The sequence below is a fragment of the Notechis scutatus genome, chromosome 4 (assembly GCF_049901735.1).
Source record: "Notechis scutatus isolate UNSWTSFEM ecotype Mainland chromosome 4, rNotScu1.2, whole genome shotgun sequence".
Classification (NCBI taxonomy): Eukaryota; Metazoa; Chordata; class Lepidosauria; order Squamata; family Elapidae; genus Notechis; species Notechis scutatus.
Genome location: NC_142012.1, coordinates 150825573 through 150849609, shown reverse-complemented (window position 1 = coordinate 150849609; position 24037 = coordinate 150825573). Strand labels below are relative to the sequence as shown.

At 36.6% G+C, this 24037-nt stretch overlaps 2 long non-coding RNA genes across 6 annotated transcripts in view; one reads left to right on the top strand and one right to left on the bottom strand.

Moving 5' to 3' along the window:
• The window catches only part of LOC148130963 (uncharacterized), a 268594-nt gene that overhangs the window by 131127 nt on the left and 113430 nt on the right, over positions 1–24037 (bottom strand). The gene's annotated exons all lie outside the window — the stretch shown is intronic.
• On the top strand, positions 12725–14641 carry LOC148130964 (uncharacterized). The gene is made up of 2 exons (XR_015749131.1): positions 12725–13095; positions 13815–14641. It is a non-coding gene; the product is annotated as an uncharacterized LOC148130964 (long non-coding RNA).

Below are 24037 nucleotides of genomic sequence, written 5' to 3'. Positions count from 1 at the left end.
TTCATTGCAGTGCAAACACTAGCCTATTCTCCAAAGCACTTGAGGTCAGGATAAGAAGCAGTGGATAGAAACTAATCAAGAAGGGAACCAACCTAAAACTAAGGAGAAATTTCCTGACAGTTAGAACAATTAATCAGTGGAATGATTTGCCTTCCAAAGTTGTGGATGCTCCAACACTGGAAGTTTTTAAGAAGGAGTTGGACACTCATTTGTTTGAAATGGTATAGGGTTTCTACCTGAGCACGGGGTTGGACTAGAAGACCGCCAAGGTCCCTTCCAACTCTGTTATTTGAGTTCTGTTCTGGAAAGAAAGTGAAATGCCAAAATAATACTTCATGGAAAATTTTAAGGAGAACATAAATAGCACATTCATGGAAAGTCCCTTTCACTCTGTCAAAACACTGGTAAGAATCTTCAGAAACACAGACTCTTAGTTTTGCTATCATATTTGCCTTGGGGAGTGAAGCATCAGATGCTTGCTGAACTAAAGAAAGCAAAGATACGTTAGCAGCTAGCTGCAAAAAGTCCACCTCCATCAATTTTGTCTATGACCGGAATTATGCAAACCTAGCATTCACATTTGTAGCCCTACTCTTTTTTTTTTTTCAAATATGTGCAATGTAAAAGAATTGTTAATTGACCTATATTTAGTTGTTAAACTTATTTGGGGTCTATCTTGCCACGGGGCTGCTCTAGGAGGCCTACAATAATAAAAAGGAAGAAAAATAAAAAGGCCTATAAGCAGAAGTAAAATAATAGAACAATAAAGTAAACCATGACAAAGGATTCCAATGAGAATAAATACATCAGTAAGATAACTAAGAAGATGGATAGTTGGAGAGCAGAGAGCAAAGGGGAGGTGGACTGCAATTAATCCAGGAGCCACCTCTCATGTGGAACTTCCCCGTTTGATCCTGGAAGAGGATATTTAAGCTCCTACTGAAGGATAGGAGGGTGGGACAGATCCTACCTTACAAGGTAAGATGTTCCAAAGGATGGGTGCTACAACAGAGAAGTCCATTCTTCTGATGGAGTTCTTTGAGCCATGGGATCTGAAGCAGGCTTTCTCTGCATGAGTAGGATGGGCTTTCTCTGGAAAGAGATTTAGGGATTTCACTCTTAGAGGAATCCATGGCAGGACATACAATAACCAAAGAAATATCACATAATCATTCTAGAAAGTTCCGAAGATATGAATGCCACAGAACATATGCTGAGTATTTTTGAGGTTAATCAAGATGAAAATATTTCATGTCCATCTCACACATTTACTCAAATTAGATGCATTTCCATCTGCCTCATGCATATTTGTTTAGATTTGTAATCATTTTCTTTTGCTACGTCTCAAAGAATACTATCAAAGGAACTAGTAGGCCAAAACAAATCTTACAGACCTATTTATTTTGTAATGACATAGATTTTCTTACCTATGAGAAAAGTACCTCAGTGTAACCTTCTGCCATGTAAAAATTTCCAGACAAGCACTGGCAGAATCCATTTTTTTAAACAGTCAAATGTATAAACTGAGTTTCATCCCAACCATGTTTTCATGGAGTAAGAGATGGAGAATCAAATCATTTCTAAGGCCAATGCCAAGGGTGACCTTTGTTATTATAGAGCTGTCCACTTTTTATTTATTTTGTTGGGCAAATTGAAATTTCTGAGAAGCTGAGCAGCAATTGTATCAACTTTACATTAAGAATTGGGATGGTAAAAATTCAAACGGGTTTCTTCCAGGAAGCAATAACCATCATTCCTTTCCTTCCTTCCTTAAATCATGCATATCAGATAAAGAATAATGATCCTTCTGCTAACAGAGCAAGTGCTAATAAATGAAAGGCAATCACAAGCAGTTGATGATCCCCTCAAAATGCATCATAACATCACGGTACAAAATCTGATCAGTGCCACAGCAATCTCTACAATATAATGAGATGCTCCATCATCCTCTGAAACTAACCACAATATAGCTTTCAATATAAACTATTGCAATATTGATTGATTGCAAGAAAACTCCCCCATACCATTGACATTACATGGCATGTTTATAATTAGCTACCTCATGACAGTTGTTCCACAACAAGCACCAGGTTTCATGGGTAATATCTCAGAATCCTTTATTTCTGCTTGGTCAGTAGCAGCAACTAATTTACCACAAATTGACAGTTTGGATTAAATAACAGCTGTAGGAAAAATGAAGATTGCAAAGGACAATGAGCTGCTTTGCAAAGCAGCTCATTGCAGGTGTAGCAAGCTGTTAGGCTAAGAAATGTTTGCTAGCAAAGGAAAGACATAAGGAAATGTTAAGACTTTAACTTAATTAGGACAACTCCCTTGAAGGGTAATCAGCTCATAACTGAAAATGAAACTTAAAAAGTAATGTCAGCAAAAATCTTTGCCCAAGATCCTGACAAAGTATTTTCCAAGATATGGAAAATACATATGGATTGCATATGGATATTTGTTCCTGTGCTTTTAGCTGGAGAATAAAATGCCTATTCCAAGTAGTCAAGCATCAAAGGAACAGTTTTATTAGTGAGTTGACAAAACGTTGCATACTCTTGAGTACTATAAAAACCACTGCATTGTGATGTTACAGCAAGCCAATTCAGTCTTTACATTCTATTGTTGAATTTAACGAAGATCATACATACAGAAGAAGATCTGCGATGTATTGTTCAAAACAAAACAAATGTACAAAAAACCAACAGTTGCTATATGTTGTGTATTATTTCCACAAATTTAAACCTCTGGGAAATTACCACGCAATCACCTTTCTCCATCTGGCACACCAATTCAGTGTTTTTGAAGCAGATAAGAGAAACAGCATTGCTCACATTTTTAAATCATAAACAGTGGCTCTACCTTGGATTTTGATGAGAAGTGATCTATAGACAAAGTTTTGTCATTGTCATATCATCCTTAGACTATTATTATCCAGTATTTTGTCATATAGTGGCCAAATAGAAGCTTACAAACCTGTTCTGAAACATAAATATTCCACTTCTGTTGTGGTTTCCCAACATCCCATCTTTCTTTACATTTATGGGTAATTATTAGGATTACTCCTTATAAATTAATATAACAATAATTCTGTTTGTTAAGTTAAAGACTGACACTATTAAAGAGAGGACATAAGTGAAAAAGTTTAAAGTCCCTTAACAAAAAAGTTGGATTCACCCATCACATGGTTTGTTCTAACCATGATGTGTCTAACAAGCCATAGAGGCTTAGTTCATACAATATACTAATCCAAAAACAAAACAAACTATGATATGATTTGCCTTGATTTAGGAACCCAGACAAATAAGTGATTGGCTTCCTACATCATACTTAGCCAGATAACTAAAAAGGACTGGATATATTTGCACAATATACGGAGTTTGGTTAGCATTAAATCCTTTTGGTGTTTCCCTGTTATGGTTTTAGGTTTTTCCCCATTGGCTTAATGTACTGTACAAACCCATATGATTACTTATGCTTTGTTCTATTCGGTGAATCTAGAAAATAAATTAATTGAATAATCAGGTTAAGTATGTTATGTGAACTTAGAACTTGCGCTTTCCACTCAGTAGTATGCAATATTATTTTATCTAACCTTTGGTCATGATCAGGGCCCCTCTTCCTATGCATTATCACTCAAGGGTTCAACTAATCTTACTTTTGAAAAATGTCCTGACAGGAAGCAAGTTTGCCAAATTGCATCTTACCAAAATTCAATGTTTTCCAATCATGAAAGCCATTTAAACTGACACTGCAGGCATTACAGAAAATAAATGGGATGTCCACTCTCTCAGAGTATTGTCTAGAAATAAATTTTCCAATCTTTTGTATTCAAGGCAGACACTTTTGAAAACTGCTTGACAGTAAAGTGTGAACTCAATGACTTTGGAAAGAAAGTATATATGTTTCATATAAAGAGAAGGTCTCTCTGTTTTGTCCCTTTTGAACACTCTTTGTTTTTGGATCCAAACACCACAGATTCTTTGCAAAATTATCAAGCATCCTGGGTCTTTGCTTACAGCTGAGAAACAGGCTGGTTTGATACCATCAAAGCTGATACAGAGATGAACATCCAACAACTGCAAGAAGCTATGCTTGATAGGGTAGCATAGAGAGTGCTTGCCTATAAAGGAGCCAAACACTGGATATGATATGACCAGCCAGGATCACCAGTTGAACAGTTTAGCTTAATTTTACATCATGTGACAGGACCTAGCCAATGAATTCAAGAGGCTACATAGCATTGGCTCTAGTTAGTATTTGGATAGCACTACCAGAAATTCACACAAGAGTATGAACCAGAATGGGAAAGTTGGAAAAAATATGCTGAAATAAAGCAATGGGAAACCACTTCATTTTGTCATCACAAAGACTTATACACATATGTCCATGAAGTTATCAGAAGTTAAGTATGATTGGAAGAAAGGATTTTATTCCCACAGCACTCAAACCAATAGAAAAGATTTCTGAATGTATGCATGCAAAATATATACACTGCAAGTAACCAGATGTTCTGGATAGGTGGTTTTATAGGGACCCCCTAACACCACCTACAGATGTGTGTCAAAAATAGCAAGCACGGTGTTGAAATCCAAGTTCTGCCTCTTTTAAACATATGCATTTATTTAAAATTAAATAAGTCAAGGACAGGGATTGGATTGAGTGTCACACCCACTATCTTGGAGAGTCAGTGTCTCAGTTTACAATGTGGAAAGCAAATTGTTTGTTGGATTAAACAAGTCCAGTTTTGTCATTTTGTGCACAAAGCTGTGATGAATATTGCACTCAACTCTTCACTTTCCTTTTCAGAAGCTTCTTCTTGCAGCAAACTGTAATTTACTATTTGATTCAGAAGGCACAAAACTGTAAAACCCACAATTTATTCACAAACTTGGAATCAAACCAATAAATCACTATTACCAAATTCTAAAATGATTCTTCCTCCTCTAAAACTACAGTTGTTGCTTTTAAAGAACTGTTCTGGAAGACAGTAAATATTACCTTGGAATAAAAGATATATTTGAGAGGGGGGAAAAAAGCAGATTTCAGAAAAGCTGATATGACTGCAAACTGAAAACCTCAGCACCCTAGTAATTTTTTGTTATATAAAACTACAATATATGGTTTTTGTTTCAGTGACTAGATGCATCAGATTAACCCGTTTTGTGAACCCTAATAAGCTGACTTTAATGAATGTCATAGCTTACCAGGCCTGTAATAAACCTTTTAGATGAAATAAGCTTGAATAAAACTTGCACATTGCCAGTGTAATAAGAAATAAAGTCAGTCTACAATAACTTCAAGGACATTGACTTTTCAGCTATTGTTCCACACCACAGTAACAGAAATGTTCATGATTCAACCAAGTCCCATTAAAAAAACTTAAGAATTTCTATTTATTTTGACATACTTTTCAAAATTGGCTGACCCCATTTAAGACTGAATGGCTATGGATGCATGGGGCTTCAGTTTAACATCTTTAGTTCTGGATAGTGTTGCATTGTCCAGACAGATGCCATGTGCAACTTGGGGTTCTCCTAAACTTGTGACTCCTGCTTGAAGAAAAGGTGGCAGTTGTGGCAAGGAGAGCTTTTGCACAACTTCCTGTTGTGCACCACTTATGGCCATTCCTGGCAGTTGTCAAGTCACTCATAACCTCGTCATCTCACATTTGAACTACTGCAATGAGCTCCCCATGGAACCATCCTTGAAGAGTATTTGGAAGCTATAGATTGTGGTGTAGCGTAAATGGAACCTGTTGATGTTTAACTGTGAAGAGGAACCAATGTTAGACAGAGAGTACTGAGGGACATATTTTGAGGTGACACAGTATGAAGGAACCAGAAGGGAGGAGTTAAGAAAAATAAAGCAGTTTGTGTGCAGAGAACTCACATGTTAGGAGTATTATTAGAAAATACAACATGGTGTCAGAAGTTCTGTAACACGGTAACTGAACAACGAGGTCTACCCAAAAGAGGAAAAATGAGTGGCAGTGGGTATGAGCAGAATGAGGAAGGAGTTGGCAGAATGGCTAGCACACCCAGCGCTACTTTTAACATCCAACCACCAGAGCCCTTTGATTTCTCCAAACCAAATGAGTGGACAAAATGGATACGGCGATTCGAGAGATTTAGGCAAGCAAGCAATCTCACAATAAGCTCCGAAGAAAATCAGGTGAACACTTTGATTTACTGTATGGGAGATGAAGCAGATGATGTTCTGCGTGGCCTGAAACTCAGTGAAGCTGATCAGCATCAGTATACTAAAGTAAGAAACGGCTTTCAGTCATTCTTTGTAGTAAAAAAGAACATTGTGTATGAGCGTGCAAGATTTAATATGCACAAACAAGAAGCAAATGAGACAGTTGATGCATTTGTCACAGTGCTGTATGCATTAGCAGAACACTGTAACTATGGAGCACTACACGACGAGCTCATCAGAGACAGGATTGTAGTAGGCTTGGTCGATACATGGCTATCAGAACGCATGCAAATGGAAAAAGACTTAGACCTGGATAAAGCTATTAATATGGAAAGACAATCAGAGGAGATTAAAAAACAGCAAACCACATTGAGAAGTGATACTAGTGCTGTAAACCTAAAGGATGTGAACTCTTTGGACAGACTGTTTAAAGGCAGGCATCAAAAACAAAAGCAAAAATTGAGCAGATCAAAGAATGATGTAGCAAAGCCTCAAAGCAGGCAGGATAAAAACACTAAAGACCCCCAGTGTCACAAATGCAGTGGCATGCTTCACCCTAGACAGGAATGTCCTGCTAAGGATGCTAAATGCCATACATGTGGGGAAAAGGGTCACTATCAACGTGTATGTTTTGCAAGCAAGGCTGTGCATGGCATTGAGGAAGAGGAGAGAAGCTTCTTTCTCGGCTCTGTGACATCACATGCTGATCCATGGACTGTGGAAATCAGAATGATGGATAAAGACATCACGTTCAAGTTGGATACCGGAGCAGATGTCACTGTTGTTTCACAGAAGAATTTCGCCAACATTTTTCACAACACACAGGTGCCGGTGCTGCAAAAAGCAGAGAGACCTCTACTGGGTCCAGGGAGAATTCCACTGGAAGTGATGGGGTTTGCCAAACTACAGCTAAGAAAGGAGCAAAACAAATTACAGAGGTGTATGTGGTCAAAAACCTGAGTATGCCTTTGCTGGGACTGCCAGCTATTGTAGCTCTTGGTCTGTTGGTTCGTGTGGACATTATTGACATGGAAAACCTGAAGTCAAGCTATCCTAAGTTATTCAGCAGCCTAGGGGAGGTTCGACAACCTTATTGTATTAAGCTCAAACCCGATGCTGTGCCTTTCTCTTTGAAAACCCCAAGGAGGATTCCCCTACCATTGATGGGGAAAGCCAAAGATGAGCTTCAACGCATGGAAAACTTGGGAGTAATCACTCATGTGGAAGAGCCTACAGACTGGTGCGCAGGCATGGTAGTGGTGCCCAAAAGGACAGCAAAAAGGTACATTTGTGTGTGGACCTGACTGGCTTGAACAAGTATGTGTGTTGTGAAAAATTCGTTTTACCATCAGTAGAGCAGAGTCTTGGAACACTGGCTGGTGCTAAAACGTTCAGTAAATTAGATGCCAACATGGGGTTTTGGCAGATACCCCTCACCGAGGATTCAGCAAAGTATACCACATTCATTACACCCTTCGGGCAGTTCCACTTTAACCATCTTCCATTTGGCATTGCCTCAGCGCCAAACATTTCCAATGTATGATGGCAGAATTTACACAGGGGCTGGAAGGTATAGTTTGCCACATTGATGATCTACTGGTGTGGGGACGGGACCAAGAAGAACATGACAATCGACTCCATGCAGTGCTAAAAAAACTGGAAAAGGCGGGAATCACTCTGAACGTGGATAAGTGTGAACTCTCCAGGAGTGAGGTGGTCTTTTTGGGTCACATCATCTCTGATGCAGGGATATGACCTGACCCAAGGAAAACAGAGGCTATCAGAGCTATTAAGGAGCCCTCTAGTGTGAACGAACTGAGGAGTTTTCTTGGCATGGTAAACCAGCTGGGGAAGTTCATCCCTCAGTTAGCAGAAAAAGACAAGCCACTTCATGATCTCCTTTCTAAGAAAAACTGTTGAGTTTGGGATGTGGAACAGGTCAGGGCATTTAAGACATTGAAAGATGCGGAAGGCGGAGCTTTGTCGCTGCGATACAGCTGCAATCTCGGGGCTCGAGATTGCAGCTGATATCCTCGCCCTGGTCGGTCCCAACAGACCTAAACCGTCCTGTAGAGACGGTGATAGCAAGGGGCGCGTTCTGCAGACCCCAGGGACATCGCAAGTCCAGGGTTGACTCAGAAGAAGCCCTTTACCATCGGCAGAGAGGCAGCCATTAAGCTGCTGAAGCTGGGACAGCTCCAGAAGGAAGAGATTGAAAGAGAAAGTGTATCGGTTTGGTGAGGACTTTTTTTTTAAATATTAATATTCGGGACTAAAGGACACCCTAAGAATGAGAAGAAATCTGTAAGATTTTTGACAAAACTGACTTAGCGGAGATTTTTAAAGAGAAATGCCAAAGTGAGGCTTGGCTTTTTACTTTTACCTTTTTTTTTCCCTTTCATTGAACTTCTATGGTGATCTAGTTAAGCAGACTGGTTTTTTCTTTTATATTCACTAGTTCTTTTTCTCCTTTTTGACTGTTTATATTTTATAAAATAGAGGCCCCCTTTAGTATTTTTTTCCTCTAAATTAAATATATATACATATATTTTCTTTCTTCTTAGGCTTTTTAGGGGGAAGAAGGGGAGTGGTTTTAAGAAATTTTGCAACACTGCCAACTAGAGGCTTGAAAATATTTTATTTGAAGTTGAGAGCTGGGAAAAAACTTTTTCTCAAGGCCACTGGAAGTGATAAGATAGAGGGAAGAGCACTGGAGGATGTTTATACAGGTGCACTTCGGGACTTCTATTATTAATTGAATATTTGAAGCTTGGCTTTGAAATGTGTGGAGAAGCCAAATAAGAGTCTTGGATAAGTAAAAGGCAGTGGGTGCTTTTTATTCTTTATTTTTATTAACTTGTTCTATCCCTCCCCTCCAACCCCACAGCATTTTGTAATATTGGTATACTAATTTTTATTTTTTTATTTTACCTCATTTTTATTTTATTTTTAAAGGGAAGCCTCAGAATATTTATTTTTCCCTTTTATTTTTTTATTGGGATATTTGCCTTTTATCTCTACTTTTGACTTATTTTTATGGTTATTTTCTATTTTTGAGGTATCTCAATTGGATTAAGGTGGGAAGAACCTGAAGAACTCCTTCTTTTTGCTTATTATTATTATTATTATTATTTACATTGTTGGCTTTATTTTGTCTCTTTTTTCTCTTCATTTTTAATTTTTACTTTTGAATTATAATTGAGTATTTCACAATTGGATTAAGGTCTTGAAGAACCTGAAGAATTTTTCTTTTTAATTTTGGGCTTTTTACTTCTTATTGGCTCTTTTTTTTTTTTTTTTTTTTGGTGCTTTCCCTTTTTCTAATTAGATTATAATTGGTTATCTTATTAACTGGATTAAAAGAACCGGAAGACTCTGAGCCACGGAATGAGTAAGAGAATTTTACCTTTGGGCATTTCAACTTCTGCTCCTGTTTCCCCATCATATGGAGGACGACTTTCAATAATGGCAAAGCAAGATAAAGCACAAGTGGATTTAACGACGGTTATGCAAGGAATACAAGATCTTAAAATGAGCATGGACCAAAGAATGGAGAGTATTGATAAAAGAATTGGGAAGATTGATGAAAATTTGAAAATGTTCAACAAATGATGGTGAATCATGATGAGAGAATCAAAAATAGAAGTGAAAGACAAGCAAAGAGATGACATAATTGGAAATATTGATAGCAGATTAACAACGGTTGAACAAGAAAAAAGTGGGATGTTGAAGTGGGAGATGGACAGATCAGAATTTTATCTTAGATTCCAAAATATTGAGGAGGAAAAAGGACAAAATTTGGCTGCAGTAATGATTGAAATCTTGGCTGGAGCTTTGGAAATAACAGAGGAAAAGATGATGGATGGAGTAGATGAGATATATCGAGTCTTCACAAGGTATGCGACGAGGAACCAATTACCAAGAGAGGTTCATGTCAGATTCACCAAAAAAACTATTAAAACCCAAATATTACAAGTGGCAAGAGAGAAGGTGTTGAAGTATAAAGACAAAGAGATTGTGGTCTTAAAACAAGTACCTAGAAAAGTGAGAGAGATTAGTAGAGACTATCAATTTTTGACTAAAAGGCTATTGGAAAAAGAGGTGAACTATAGATGGCTGATTCCAGAAGGATTAATGTTTACGTGGCAAGAACAGAGACATAGAATTGATTCAATTGAGAAAGCAGAAACATTCTACAAGGAATTCTTTGAAAGAAGAGAAATGGAGATAGAAAAAGAGAACATTTCAACTGAATCTGAAGAGGATCAAATGGAAATGAGAAAAGAGGAAGGTGCAATAGGTGGACAAGTGGAGATCAAAGAACAACGTGAAGTAAGATCCACGAGAGCTGTTAGACCTAAATATAAAGCATAACCATGGAGGAAAAAAAATTGATTTCTATCAATATAAATGGACTGAATTCAGCTACTAAAAGAAGAAAAAAACCTTTCACAAATTAGAGAAGCTAAAATTTGATATAATTTGCCTACAAGAAGTACACATTAAAAAACAACACAAACAACTACTGGCACGATCAAAATTAGGGAAAATATTTACTTCTCTGACTTACTGTAAGAAAAGAGGAGTGGTTTTGTATATTAAGGAAACTATTCCAGCAAAACTGACTTTTACTGATGAAGACGGAAGAGTATTAATGGTTGAAATAGTGGACAATAATACAAAAACACTCTTGGTTGCAATTATGCCCGAATGATAAACAAGAAGAATTTTATAAAAATTACACATGAAAATAATTGAACTGGACTACGCTAATATACTTATGATGGGAGATTTCAATGGAATTGTAGACAATAAACTGGATTATACAGCAAAAGCAACACGACAAAATAGGAAGACTCTCCCTAAATCTTTTTTTTAAATGACAGATGAATTAAATCTTAAAGATATATGGAGAGAAAGAAATGCTAAAATTCAACAATACACTTTTTATTCCAATAGACATTTATCATGGTCCAGAATAGATATGATTTGGACATCAACAGAATTATTATCCAATATTCAAGAAATAAATATTGAAACAAGTACATGGGCAGACCACAATCCAATGACAATTAAATGGAAAGGACAAAAAAGAAGAACTAGATGGACATTAAATAATACTATCTTAAAGGAAAAAAACTTTACACAATGGATGGAAAAAGAATTGGCCTTCTTCTTCAATGTAAACAAAAAGAGGATACTTCAATACAGAATGTTTGGGATACAATGAAGGCATATGCAAGAGGATTAATAATAGACTATTCAAAGAAAAAGAACATTAGGAAGAGGCAAATGATTAAAGCTCTAGAAGACGACCATAAAAAACTGGAAAAAGAATTACAAAAACGCCACAGAAAAAGATATTAAACTTAAAATGGATATAATTAAACATAAAATGGATCAAGCAGAGAAAGAAGAACTGGCACACAAAATTAGAAGTGCTAAACAGAACTATTTTGAAGATGCAAATAGGCCAGGTAGATGGTTAGCATATAAATTGAGAAAAGAGAAAGAATCAAGGAAAATATTACAGTTAATAGACAATCAAGGTCAAGTATGTTATGGTAATAAAGAGAAAAAGGCAATCATTCGAGATTTTTATGGACAATTATATAAACAGGAGGATCTTGATGAGGAAAAAATTAAACAGTATTTACAAAATGCTAACCTACCTAAGATACCTGATGAAACTGGGGAAATGTTAGAAAGTGCTATAACAATGATGGAATTAACTGAAGCACTCAACAGACAGAACAATGGAAAAGCACCAGGACCAGATGGTCTCCCGGCAGAATTTTATAGAACACTACAAGAATCGTTGAGCACTCCACTATTAGAAGTCATGAATGAAGTTATGGTAAATAAGAAAATACCTAAAACATGGTCAGAAGCTTATATTACACTTATCCCAAAAGAAGGGGTGACCCATTACAAATTAAGAACTATAGACCTATTTCCTTATTGAATGCAGACTATAAAATCTTTGCTTCAATCTTGGCAGAGAGGCTTAAAAATATTTAAATAATTTTATTCACCCTGATCAGAATGGATTTTACCAAAGAGACAAATTAAAGACAATATGAGGATAATCCTGGATACATTGGAATATTACGAGGCGCATCCTGAAAAACAAATGGCTTTGATATTCTTAGATGCCCAAAAGGCATTTGATAACGTGAATTGGAGATTTATGCTATTATTATTGGAACAGATGGGCTTTGCTAGAAAATTTATTCAAGTACTAGAAGCCATATATTATAAGCAAACGGCAAAAGTAATGATAGATGGAGAACTCACAGACTCTATTAATATTAAAAAAGGTACAAGACAAGGATCTCCTTTGTTATTTGTATTGACTTTGGAAGTGTTAAATAGAAATATTAGAGAGGATACAAATATAAAAGGAATGAAAGTTAAAAAGGAGGAATTCAAATTGCAAGCCTTTGCAGACGACTTGGTCTTTATTTTGGAAGATCCTCTTGAGACAGCTTTAAAACTATTTGAAAAGATAGATGTACGGTGAGATGGCTGGCTTGAAAATAAATAAAGACAAAACAAAGATTTTGACAAAGAACATGTTATTAAGACAAAGAGAAGAGCTGACAGAACTATTGAAAATTCAAGTTACGAATAAAGTTAAATATTTGGGGATATATTTGACGTCAAGATGTACTACACTGAAAGAGAATAACTATATTAAACTTAAACAGCAGATAGCATCTGATCTGAAAAAATGGGAAAACTTACAATTGTCACTGATAGGTAGAATTTCAACAATTAAAATGAATATTTTACCTAGAATTTTATATTTGTTTCAAACAATACCAATTAGGTTAGGTAAAGACTATTTTGAAGAATTAAATAAAATTGTGTTGAAGTATATATGGCAAGGTAAGAAAGCGAGAATAAAACTAAAACTTTTACAGGATGCTAGAATTAGAGGAGGATTTGGCCTTCCTAATTGGGAGTTGTATTATCAAGCTGCAAATTTAATGTGGGCTAAAGAATGGATAACGTTAAGAAAGACTAGATTGTTGGCATTAGAAGGACATGATTTACTATTGGGTTGGCATGCTTTTTATGGTATAAGGGAACTAAATCACAGGGTTACTTTAGAAGGCATTATATATGGGAATCGTTATGGTTGAATTGGGAGAAAATTAAGAAACAATGTTATTTGAAAATTCCAGTTTGGTTATCAACTATTGAAGCTTTTTCTTATCCTATAACCTATAAGAAGGAACAAACAGTTAGATATGGGGAATTACTAGATGAAAAGGGTGAACTTAAAACGATGCAAAATTTAGAAGAAAAAGGTATAAAGATGAATTGGTTTACATTCAAGGTATCTTAAAGATTCCAAAATGGAAGGATTTTATGACAAATTGACTGATTTAGATAGGATTTTGACAGGTACTGATGAAAAAGTGATTAAAAAATTATATAATTATTTGTTGGAAATTAAATTGGAGGAAGAACAAGTTAAAGAAACAATGATTGCTTGGGGGAAGAATTTTGGATATGGGATTGATTTAGAGAAATGGCAAAAGTTGTGGTCTCAAAATTATAAAATGACAATGTCAACAGCATATAAAGAAAATTTGTATAAGATGTTTTATAGGTGGCATTTCCCCCCGACAAGAATTGCAAGAATGTTTAAGAACAAATCTGAAAAATGCTGGAAATGTCATCAGATTCCTGGTTCATATTACCATATGTGGTGGACTTCTGAGGAGGCCAGGAAATACTGGACTAGAATTTGCATGTGGTTGGAAAAAATGACAAAAAAACATATAGACTTGAAACCGGAGATTTTTTTACTGGGAATCTTACCTGATACATATAATAAAAATTTAAAATATTTGATTGTAAATGTATTAACAGCGGCTAGGATTGTATTTGCTAAAAATTGGAAGAGTGAGAGAATACCATTAGAGGAAGAAATCATTAAGAAAATATTGGAATGTGCTGAAATGAGTAGATTGATATTTGAAATTAGAGAACAAGAAGATAAACAATTTTATGAAGTTTGGGATCTTTTTTATCAATGGTTAGATAATACAATACAATAATAGAATATTTAGAAGCCTAGGATATAATGAATATACATTTTTTTCTGGTTTTGATAATACTTAAGAATATTTTATTAAGATAGATTTGGTATGATTTTATGATCAGTTATAAAATAAACTAATTAAATTATAGTTATCTCGCTTAAGTATGAATTAGTTAAATTATAGTCAAATGATTGTTCAATAGTGATACTGGGATATATGGTTGCTGATTGGCGATATGAGTTATTATGCAACATAATTATTATGATGACTATGAAATGGATGCACAAAAGGGAGTGGTAAACCAACCGATACGCTGCTTGTAAACTTATGAAGAATGATGATGTTTTTATGTTATGTCTTATGTTTTATGTGTTTGTGTTTGTTGTTAAAATCAATAAAAAAAAATTATTTAAAAAAAAAAACATTGAAAGATGCTTTGTCTTCCCCTCTGGTGCTGGCCATGTATGATCCGAACAAAGTGATGAAAGTGTCAGCGGATGCATCATCATATGGCTTGGGTGAAATTCTTCTTCAAGAGTGGGGAGATAAATGGAAGCCTGTGGCTTACGCATCGCGTTCACTCACTCCAACTGAACAACGCTATGCACAGGTGGAAAAAGAAGGCCTGGCTCTAACCTGGGCATGTGAAAGATTTCGGGATTTCCTCCTAGGAAAGCATTTCTGCCTGGAGACTGACCACAAACCACTTGTCAGTTTGTTTGGAGATCAAGCACTAGATCTTCTACCCTTGAGAATTCGGCGATTCAGGATGAGGCTCATGCGTTACTCTTACTACATTGTGCATGTGCCCGGAAAGTCACTTTGGACAGCAGACACATTGTCACGTTTGCCTATGGATTCTCACATGTCCAAAGCAGAATGGAGCTGATGGAAAGCACTAACATATATGTACTGTGTAGTAGACACCTTGCCTGTTAGCTACACATATATAGAAATCATAAAAGAGCAGTTACAAGCTGATAGTATTTGCTCTCGAATCATGAAATTGTGTACAGATGGATGGCCAGTGCATGCAAAACAGGAACCTGCACTGAGAGGATACTGGCCAGAATGAGCTACACTCACTGTACAAGATGGATTATTACTGAAAGACACTAGGCTTGTGATCCCGTCCACTCTGAGGAATGAGCCTAGCGACCCTTATCTGGCCCTGCTTGCCTACAGAGTTACCCCTCTCCAGAGTGGTTTCAGTCCGGCTCAGCTGGTTTTTGTGGTTTATTGAATTTAGGCTACTTAGATGTTCAACCTTATAATTAGTGAATCTTTATATATCATGGTTTAAAGCAAAACAACAATTTCCAATTTCAATATTCATCAAATATTGATGAATATTTGCAAACCATTTTGTAGTATCCGCATCATCGTTCTTTGTAAAAATACACTGAAGCCCTGTGGACATTGTTAGAAAATAAAAATGGTTGGTTCTTTCATCTCATTGCTTTATTTAGAAGAATGGATCTTTATCCAGAAAAATTGATACAACCAGCTATGGTGACAAAGGATATCCTGGAAGAGTGAAGTAGGGAGAATATTTCACCATTTTGCCTTCTGGTAAATGATCACATTATTTCTTTGCATTTTTTGACACAAATATTCTTCACTATGAAGAAGCTCCAAATAGAATATTGAGGGTCTTTTTAAAAATGATTCTCCTTTTCTACACAAGTCCCAACTAATTGGGTCAAAGGTTTTCATTTCAACTGTCTCTTGTATATTCTGAATAAGTTACATCCAGAATTCAACTCATCAATTGGTCACACTTTAGATTCAAAATTGGATTATTAAAATCATAAATGTATGTGTCCTGTGTACGAATACAATATTAATCTTTTAGTGATTATTGGGAATATTTAACAACAGAGAGAGGGGAAAAGGTCTCTGTGAGTGGTCTAATAATTCAAAAGGGCTATTGGCGGCAAATGTACTACTGTTTTGTGAGGAGATTGATTTTAGAATATGCAGTGATCCTACACTGGCTGGAATCACACTAATATGGCTTGCTTAAGCATGAGTTATCAAATGAACCAGAATTGAATAGATACATAAATAGTCTAAGCCACCATTCATAGTCTACAATTCACAATGGACATGCTAAAGCAAAACTAAAGAAGCATGACATGTGAACCAGACCATTAAGGTGTATATGGTAATTTATCTGGAATGAAAGAAAAGGTAGGGAGGTAGGAAGGAAGAAGGCAGGGAGGCAGGGAGGATAGAATATTCTTTATTTTTTTTATAATTTAATATTCTTTATTGCCCAAATGTGATTGGACAGACAAGGAAATTGTCTCCAGTGCATAAGCTCTCACTGTACAAATGGAATAACTTGCCTCCAGAAGATTTGGATGTTCCAACACTGGAGTTTTTAAAGAAGAAATTGGACAACCATTTCTCTAAAATGAATAGGGTTTCCTGCTTGAGCAGAGGGTTGGACTAGAAGACCTCCAAGGTCCCTTCCTCTGTTACTCTATTATTCTGTTATTCTCTGTGAATCTTTCTGCACAAGCAACTAGCTGCTATAGAGACCACATATAAAGCTATCTCATACCAAATCACAGAATTTGTAATAAGGTCACACATTTTTCATCTCTTCTGTCTTATATACAGTTCTCAGGACTGAATGGTAGGAAGGCTTAATAATCAAGTAATCTTCATTCATGGTTGCTTGAAAGGAGGGCAACAAAATGTAGAGAATTTTGTACTTTGGATTCTTCCACAGAGACCATGGAAAAAAGCTGTTCTTTAAGGGGACGTCATTCTGTTCAGACCAACTGAGAAACATAATTGATTTTGAAGCAGGAATGGACAAATCTGCCAATTTTCATTTCTCATTTTAGCTTATCAAGTTCATTTCCTCCCATTCAGCATGTTTGAAACTTAAAGCAAAAAGTTACAGATTTGTTGATATTTTCTGTTAATGCTTTCTTTTTTTAGGATTTTCTCTTTCTTTTACACACGCAAAACGTAAGTGCAGAAAAATAACAATTTTAAAGTACCCAAAAACTAACCCAGAAGCAAAAACCTACAAAATCAACTTCACTTAAAAATCTGTGGTTCCAAAAAGTTAATAAAGCTAGAATCAAACATATCTCTTCAAGGAGGACTTTTTATAAAGTGTGGGTCAACTCACAAATATCCCAATGCCATATCTCAAATACATAAAGATTGGAATATCAGTTGATTTATAGTAAGAGTAAGATGTAATGGAAATAAAGGAATAAGTAAATACATACACTGAAAAATGTGAGGAGATGCAAAAGATGTCTTGATGTTGATAACAATGTATAAAGTTTTATGTTTGTAAAATTTGGAAACTTAATAAAATTTTTTTTAAAAGATTGGAATATCAGACCAGTATTTCAGGAAACAGACAGGAATGCATAGGAATATATATTCTTACATTCTTATCAACTATATATGTAAAGCTGAAGATGAATTTTCCCTTAACTGTCCTGAAAAGGGATAAGTTTAAATATAAACTCTACAATATATTATTTTTGGCATTTTGAGTTATCTTTCTTAGCGGCAATTCTACTTTCTCTACTAATTTTTCATTTAACCCAGTTTTCTTTTTGTTGTTGGTATCATTTTTCTTTTATAAGTCAGTTTATATTTCAAAATGAATTGGTTTTGCCAATTGGTGTGATATCTACCATGGCAAGCAAATCCATTATTAAACCTTAACTTCAAAGGCAAAGATAAAAGCCTTGAGCTATGCTGACACCTCTATCTAACGTTAAATACAATACTCTATTCAGTAGGAAGAACTTGGATAAATACAATACCGTGTTATAGATATAGTTTTTTAAAAAAATTATTTGTTTTTCATTGTTAGCCACCTGGAGTCATGCAACTGAAATGGGAGGCCACATAAATTTAATGAACAAATCAATAAATGAGGAAGAAATGGATTTCCCAACACTGTGTGCTTTATAAAGTACAAAAAATAGCTGTTTGAACTGAACTGTAATATAAACTTGGAAAATCAGCTGAGATGATATAAGACTGGCACAGACTGAACTAACAGTTGCCTCTAGGTACTACTTTTGTAGCATCATTCTGAAATTACCTAAACATCCCATATTGTCCTCAAAGCAGGGGTGGGATTCTACCAGTTTGCACCTATTCACTAGAACCGGTTGTTAACATTCTAAGCAGTTCAGAGAACCGGTTGTTAGAAGAAATTACCGGCCTAATCCTGTAAGGAAGGCAGGAAGGAAACATTCTGGTGTTCCTTATAGAAACTGCCTCTCCGTTAACCCTTATTACATTCTTGGCAGGACTAGACTTCCTGTCTCAGGAACTTCCCTGGGTTTTTTTCCCCCTCCTTTGCTGGTACTTTGCTTGTGTGGAGTGACCATTCAGTTACAATGGCACTGAAAAAAGTGACTTATGACCATTTTTCACACTTACGACTGTTGCAGCATCCCCACCACAGTCATGAGAGGCCGGGGAGGAGATGCGTGCCTCGAAGTGAGTGATATTGAGTTGGCCAATAATATGACCACCAAGCCACATTCACCCAGTCACATGACCACCAAGCCACACCCACCAACTAAGGCATGCCCAGAACCGGTTGTTAAAAAATTTGAATCCCACCCCTGCCTCAAAGCTCACCATAACATACAGTGCATTGTAATAATCTGAGTGGAGGGTATAAAACTATTATTTTTATTACATATTGCATATGGCAGGCTCTTGTCATCTTGTTAAAGTTATTATTGATATTTTCTCTAATGTAGTGATATAGCCATCTGGATTTATATCAGGGACCCGTCAGATGACAGTGCATATACCCTGTGCTATACTTATATAGCCTTCTATCTTATATCAAACTATGAATTAAATTGAACTGAATACTTTATTTGGCCAAGTATGATTAGCACCAGAGACAAGGAATTTGTCTCTGGTGCAGAAGCTCTCAGTGTACATGCAAAGCAACAGAATAATAATCATACATACCAATCTAGGAGGCTAGGAGGGCAGAGGGCTGTTGAACTTCAAGGGGAAAATATTCCATAAGGCTGGGGCTACTATACAAAAGGTATACTTCCTAGCTCCCATAAACTGGCAGTAAGGGAAGGGAATAGGAGCATGCCTGCCCTATGTAATCTAATCTGGTAGGACAGGTAGATGTCTTTAGGAAAAGGCAATCTGTCCCTATGCCATTCAGGGCTTTAAAGATAACAACCAGAATCCTGAATTGTATCCAGAAGAAAGCTGGGAGCCAGTGTAATTCATGCAACAGAGGAGTTACATGAGTAAATCCAGGGGCATCCATCACTGCATGCCCCACCACATTCTGGACTAGTTGTAGCTTCCAGGTGGTGTCCAGGTCAGCCCCATGTTCAGCACATTGCCATAATCCAAACAGGAACCAATGAAGGAATGAGTGACTATGAACGAGGCATCCCAGTCCAGGAGAGTGCGAAATGGCACACCTGAACATTAGTGAAGTTAAGCCTGGTTAATATTTAAATGGGTGGCTATCTGGAAATGCCAGGAAAAATAGGTAGTCTGAAAACATAATGAAAGAAGCTGGTGGCAAACCACTTCTGTAATACTGTGCATGCAAAAAAGCAAGCACACATCCTACTGCCACCACAATATAATCACCAGGAATTGGTCTTGACTCGAGGCATATTTACCATTATTTAGACTAAATCAAGATGTTTTGTCCAGTTTACTGTGTGTATATGACCTAACCCATCCACCCCAAATGCAGATTACATTATCTTGATTCTACTTAATGAATGATGGGGAAGCAACATACACTCCCCATCAAAACCAAAATCAGAATTGCAATCAAAAATCGGCTCCTTTGTAATGGTTTTTGCCATTTTTCATTCTATCAGCCCTATTTCTATTAAGAATACATATCCATATATTAAGGCATGGGGAAAAATTGTTCCTTTTTTCGGTCTCACTCTGCACACCAACACAGAGCAAAAAAAAATCAGAGCCGAGCAAATTCAGTACATAAGCTTCTTTGTATTAAGTAGGCATTTCTCAGCATGCAATTATTCTTCTCAGTTGGAAGCCCATTTCTTTTATATTATTAATGGAATTATAAAATAACTGAAATATTTTAAGTAATATATGAAGATTTTAGATGACATTGGTGTGATTCTGCATTAGAATTCCAAGTCAGTAGCTGAGGAAACGTAATTGTTCAAATTCTGTTTCCCAGTCTTGCTGGAGGCCAGAAGGAACCTTCTCACCCCCAACATCAGAGGTGGTGATCTGAGTGTCACTCTCCTAAGTGAAGAAGTAGATTCAGTGTAGATTTACTAAAGCAAGATAATAACATCCTCTGATGCTGCGCATTACTAAAATATTCCAGGCCAAGCAATGGATGGAGGTTTTCGTGTTATCACATAAGTAATTAGCATCCTTCTCATAAAGCTGAGACTGTTAGAAGGAAGATCAAAGGCAACAGGAAGGCTTGATCTTAATCTATGCATTGACAAATGAAGGCCAAGGTGCTCGGCTTCCAGTTTTCAAGGTTCCATAATTAAACCCATTTTGTTGTTGCAAAAAACTTTCCTTCTCTAAATGTGTGAGAATCTTGCTTTTTTGATGATGACTTCCTGAAAGGGCCCTGAAAAACAAGACATTTTAAGCTACAGTGCCAACACCGTTGAAATGTGTTCCCAGAGAATCTGTCTAATCCTGACATATGCTTGCTTACAGCATCAAGCCAACCCTGCCTTTCCTGGAAGATACTGGTTTTGGTAACAATTAAATTTAATGTTTAATGCTGTTTTGCCTACTTTTTTTCATGACCTCAAGAAAAAGTCTTCTGTTTTTTTATTAATATGATTGTTTTTTTAATCATGTACTTTGATTATGTGCCCTCAAATCAATTTCAACTCCTGGTGACCACTGATAGATTTTCTTCATCAATTATGTACTTTGCAGTTAAATTATTTCTATCATAATAGATTGTAAATGGTGCGTTATCATCATGCATGTACAATAGAGACTATCCCCACTTATTTCTAGCTTAGGTTATCTGTGTAAACTATTAATATTTAATCTTGGAGTAATACAAACCCCTTAACTCCAAGTTGTGATGGCCCCTTATCCAGATTCTAGGGTCCTAGCATATTATCAAGAAAATCAGAAAACAGACATTATGGCAGGGATGTGACTATTCAGTTGTCAGTTTTCAATTTCAACTAAAGTGGTCAATTTTCCAACTTCAAAAATATTTTAAGAATCTAAAATAACCTAAAGTTTTAGAAATAGGCACAGGATTTTGGGTTTGGGTGATGGTATCTGATGAATCAAGAATGAAGTTTCATGGATTCTTCTCACCACAAGAGTCCTGATCACTGGACCACAAAAAGTTCTACAGGTACTCCTTGACATACAACCAAAATTGAGCTTGTCCATTACAGTTATGTGTTGTAACGGTCATAAAATAGGTTGGTTACAGTGTTGATATGATTTTGTGACCTTTTCAGTGGCACTCATAAGGCATGTGGTCTATGTGGCTGCCTTATGGCCACACTGGTCATTAAGCAAACTAATGATTCACTGTGAGTGTGGTTTTGCCAAAAACTGTCATAAAATATGGTCCCCTGACTCTGGGACACTCCAAATGGCCACAAATGAGGGCCTATGGCCTAAGTTCAATAACATGACTGCAGAGATCTGACCAGGTTTGGGTTGTAAGTCTCCTTTTTTGGTTTGGTCATAACGGTCGCTAAGCAGTCATAAGTTGAATACTACCTGTAGTTGCGATAAGGAAGGAGAAGAAACAATGTAATGTTGTGTTTCCTTTCATCTATTTCACTAGGTAATCCATCATGGTTGTGACTATAGTGGTTTCTAGAATGCCAAACATTCTATACTTGTCCCTTTTTTGAATACACAAGATGGGAATAAAACACACACACACACCTTAACATGTATTGGTTCATCCTTATGGAAAGCCACGAAATCTGCAATTTTGGCTGTATCCTAGTGGAATTCCTAATGGAACAGAAAAGACATTGTCCTCCATATCTTAAACAAAGGGAAGTCTGCAGCTCGCTTGCTAAATTTTCTGATTAAGTGGCAGATGGCACAAAGAGGGGGAAAACAGTTAGTGTCAGATTATCAGATTTGGCACCCTGCCACTTCCTTCCCAGCAAGATTCCTTAGCTTTCCTGCCCTGATACTCATTTAAAACCAAAACCCCAAAACACCTACCTTCTGCCTGTTTAACCCACAACCGTTTTGCACATTCAGGAAAGATCAATCTGGTGCGTTAAGAACGACATGTAATTTTTGAAAGGTTCCAGTTAACATTTTTATTTATTTATTTATTTTGTCGGTGGCCAGATATAGAAAACAAACACAAGCATATTTTGAAAGGTTTTTACGGCAATTAAAGCTGCAAACTGATGAGAAAAGAATCCCACTGAATCAAATGAAGCATGTCTCTGCTTACCTATTCAGAGCTTCTTCCAAAGCGATTTCAGAGCTAAGACCATAAACAAAAATCTGTTCTAAAGGGCTAATATGGTCACTTAAAGCAAGCCAGGATGACATTAATCAAAGATACTCTAGCTATATAACCAAAGAGCTGCTTTATCACATGGGATATGTCCCATAAGGTACTACCTCTATTAAATAACACAATAAATAATTGTGACATTGTGTTGAGAAAGCAGGAATGCAAGGATATATTTGGCTAGGGTAAACTGCCTGATACAAGAGAACCAGTAAGCCTTTGAGTTCCCAAATCTTGCTTTCTTTTGGAAATGGGACATAAAAGAAAGGGTAGCATTGCATTTGCACCCAACACCAGTCATGCTTTGATAGAATTAATCAAAAATTTTTTTCCTTTAGTCCAACCCTTCCTCTAAGGAATCAGAAGAGCATGCTTTCTCATTTCATCCACATTGTGAGATTGCGAATTGATTAGACTGGAATACAGGTACTCCTCAACTTATTAAGCACTGTTTGCATAGTGACTGTTTGAAGTTACAACAGCACTGAAAAAGTGACAACTGGTTGTCATACTTAAAACCGTCATAGCATCTCCATGACCATGTGCAAAACATTCAAGTGCTTGGGAAACAACATGTATTTACAAGGGTTGCAATGTCCCAGGGTCCTGTGATCCTCATTTGCAATCTTCCTTGTGGGCTTCCCACAGGCAACGTCAATGGGGCAAACCAGATTAGCTTAACAACCATATGATTCATTAACAACTGCAGCAGGTCACTTAACAAAGGTCTTAAAATTGGGAGTGAGTCACTTAACTGCCTTGCTTAGCCATGGAAATGCTGAGTTCAATTGTGTTTGCAAGTCATGAACTATCTGTACAATCACGCTGCATCATCCTACAAATTGTTGCCAACTCAGTTGCTTTGCAAATGAAAGTAATTATTCATGTTTCAGGATAATGTTGCAGGGTCCAATCTTAGTTGGCCACCAGGACCAAAGGTTTATTCTTCCAAGCTTTCAGGCTCATGCTGGAGCCCATTCTCAGAAACTTTTCTCTCTCCAGAATATGTGCACTAAATGTCTTATTTATATGGTGCCTGATTGTGTGTGGCTTTTAGTTGTCAATAGGGGGTTGATGGCTAGCTATTATGTCATTAATTGATGTTTGCTTCTGCCACTGCACCTTTGGTGCCTAAGTACTTGGTAAGCTGGTGGTAAATCAGCACTTCTATTGATTGACAAGGGGTCTATTTCCCAGGCTTCAATCTTTTCTCTCCCACTTGCAACCAAGAAGCTCAGAACCCGAAGCAGAG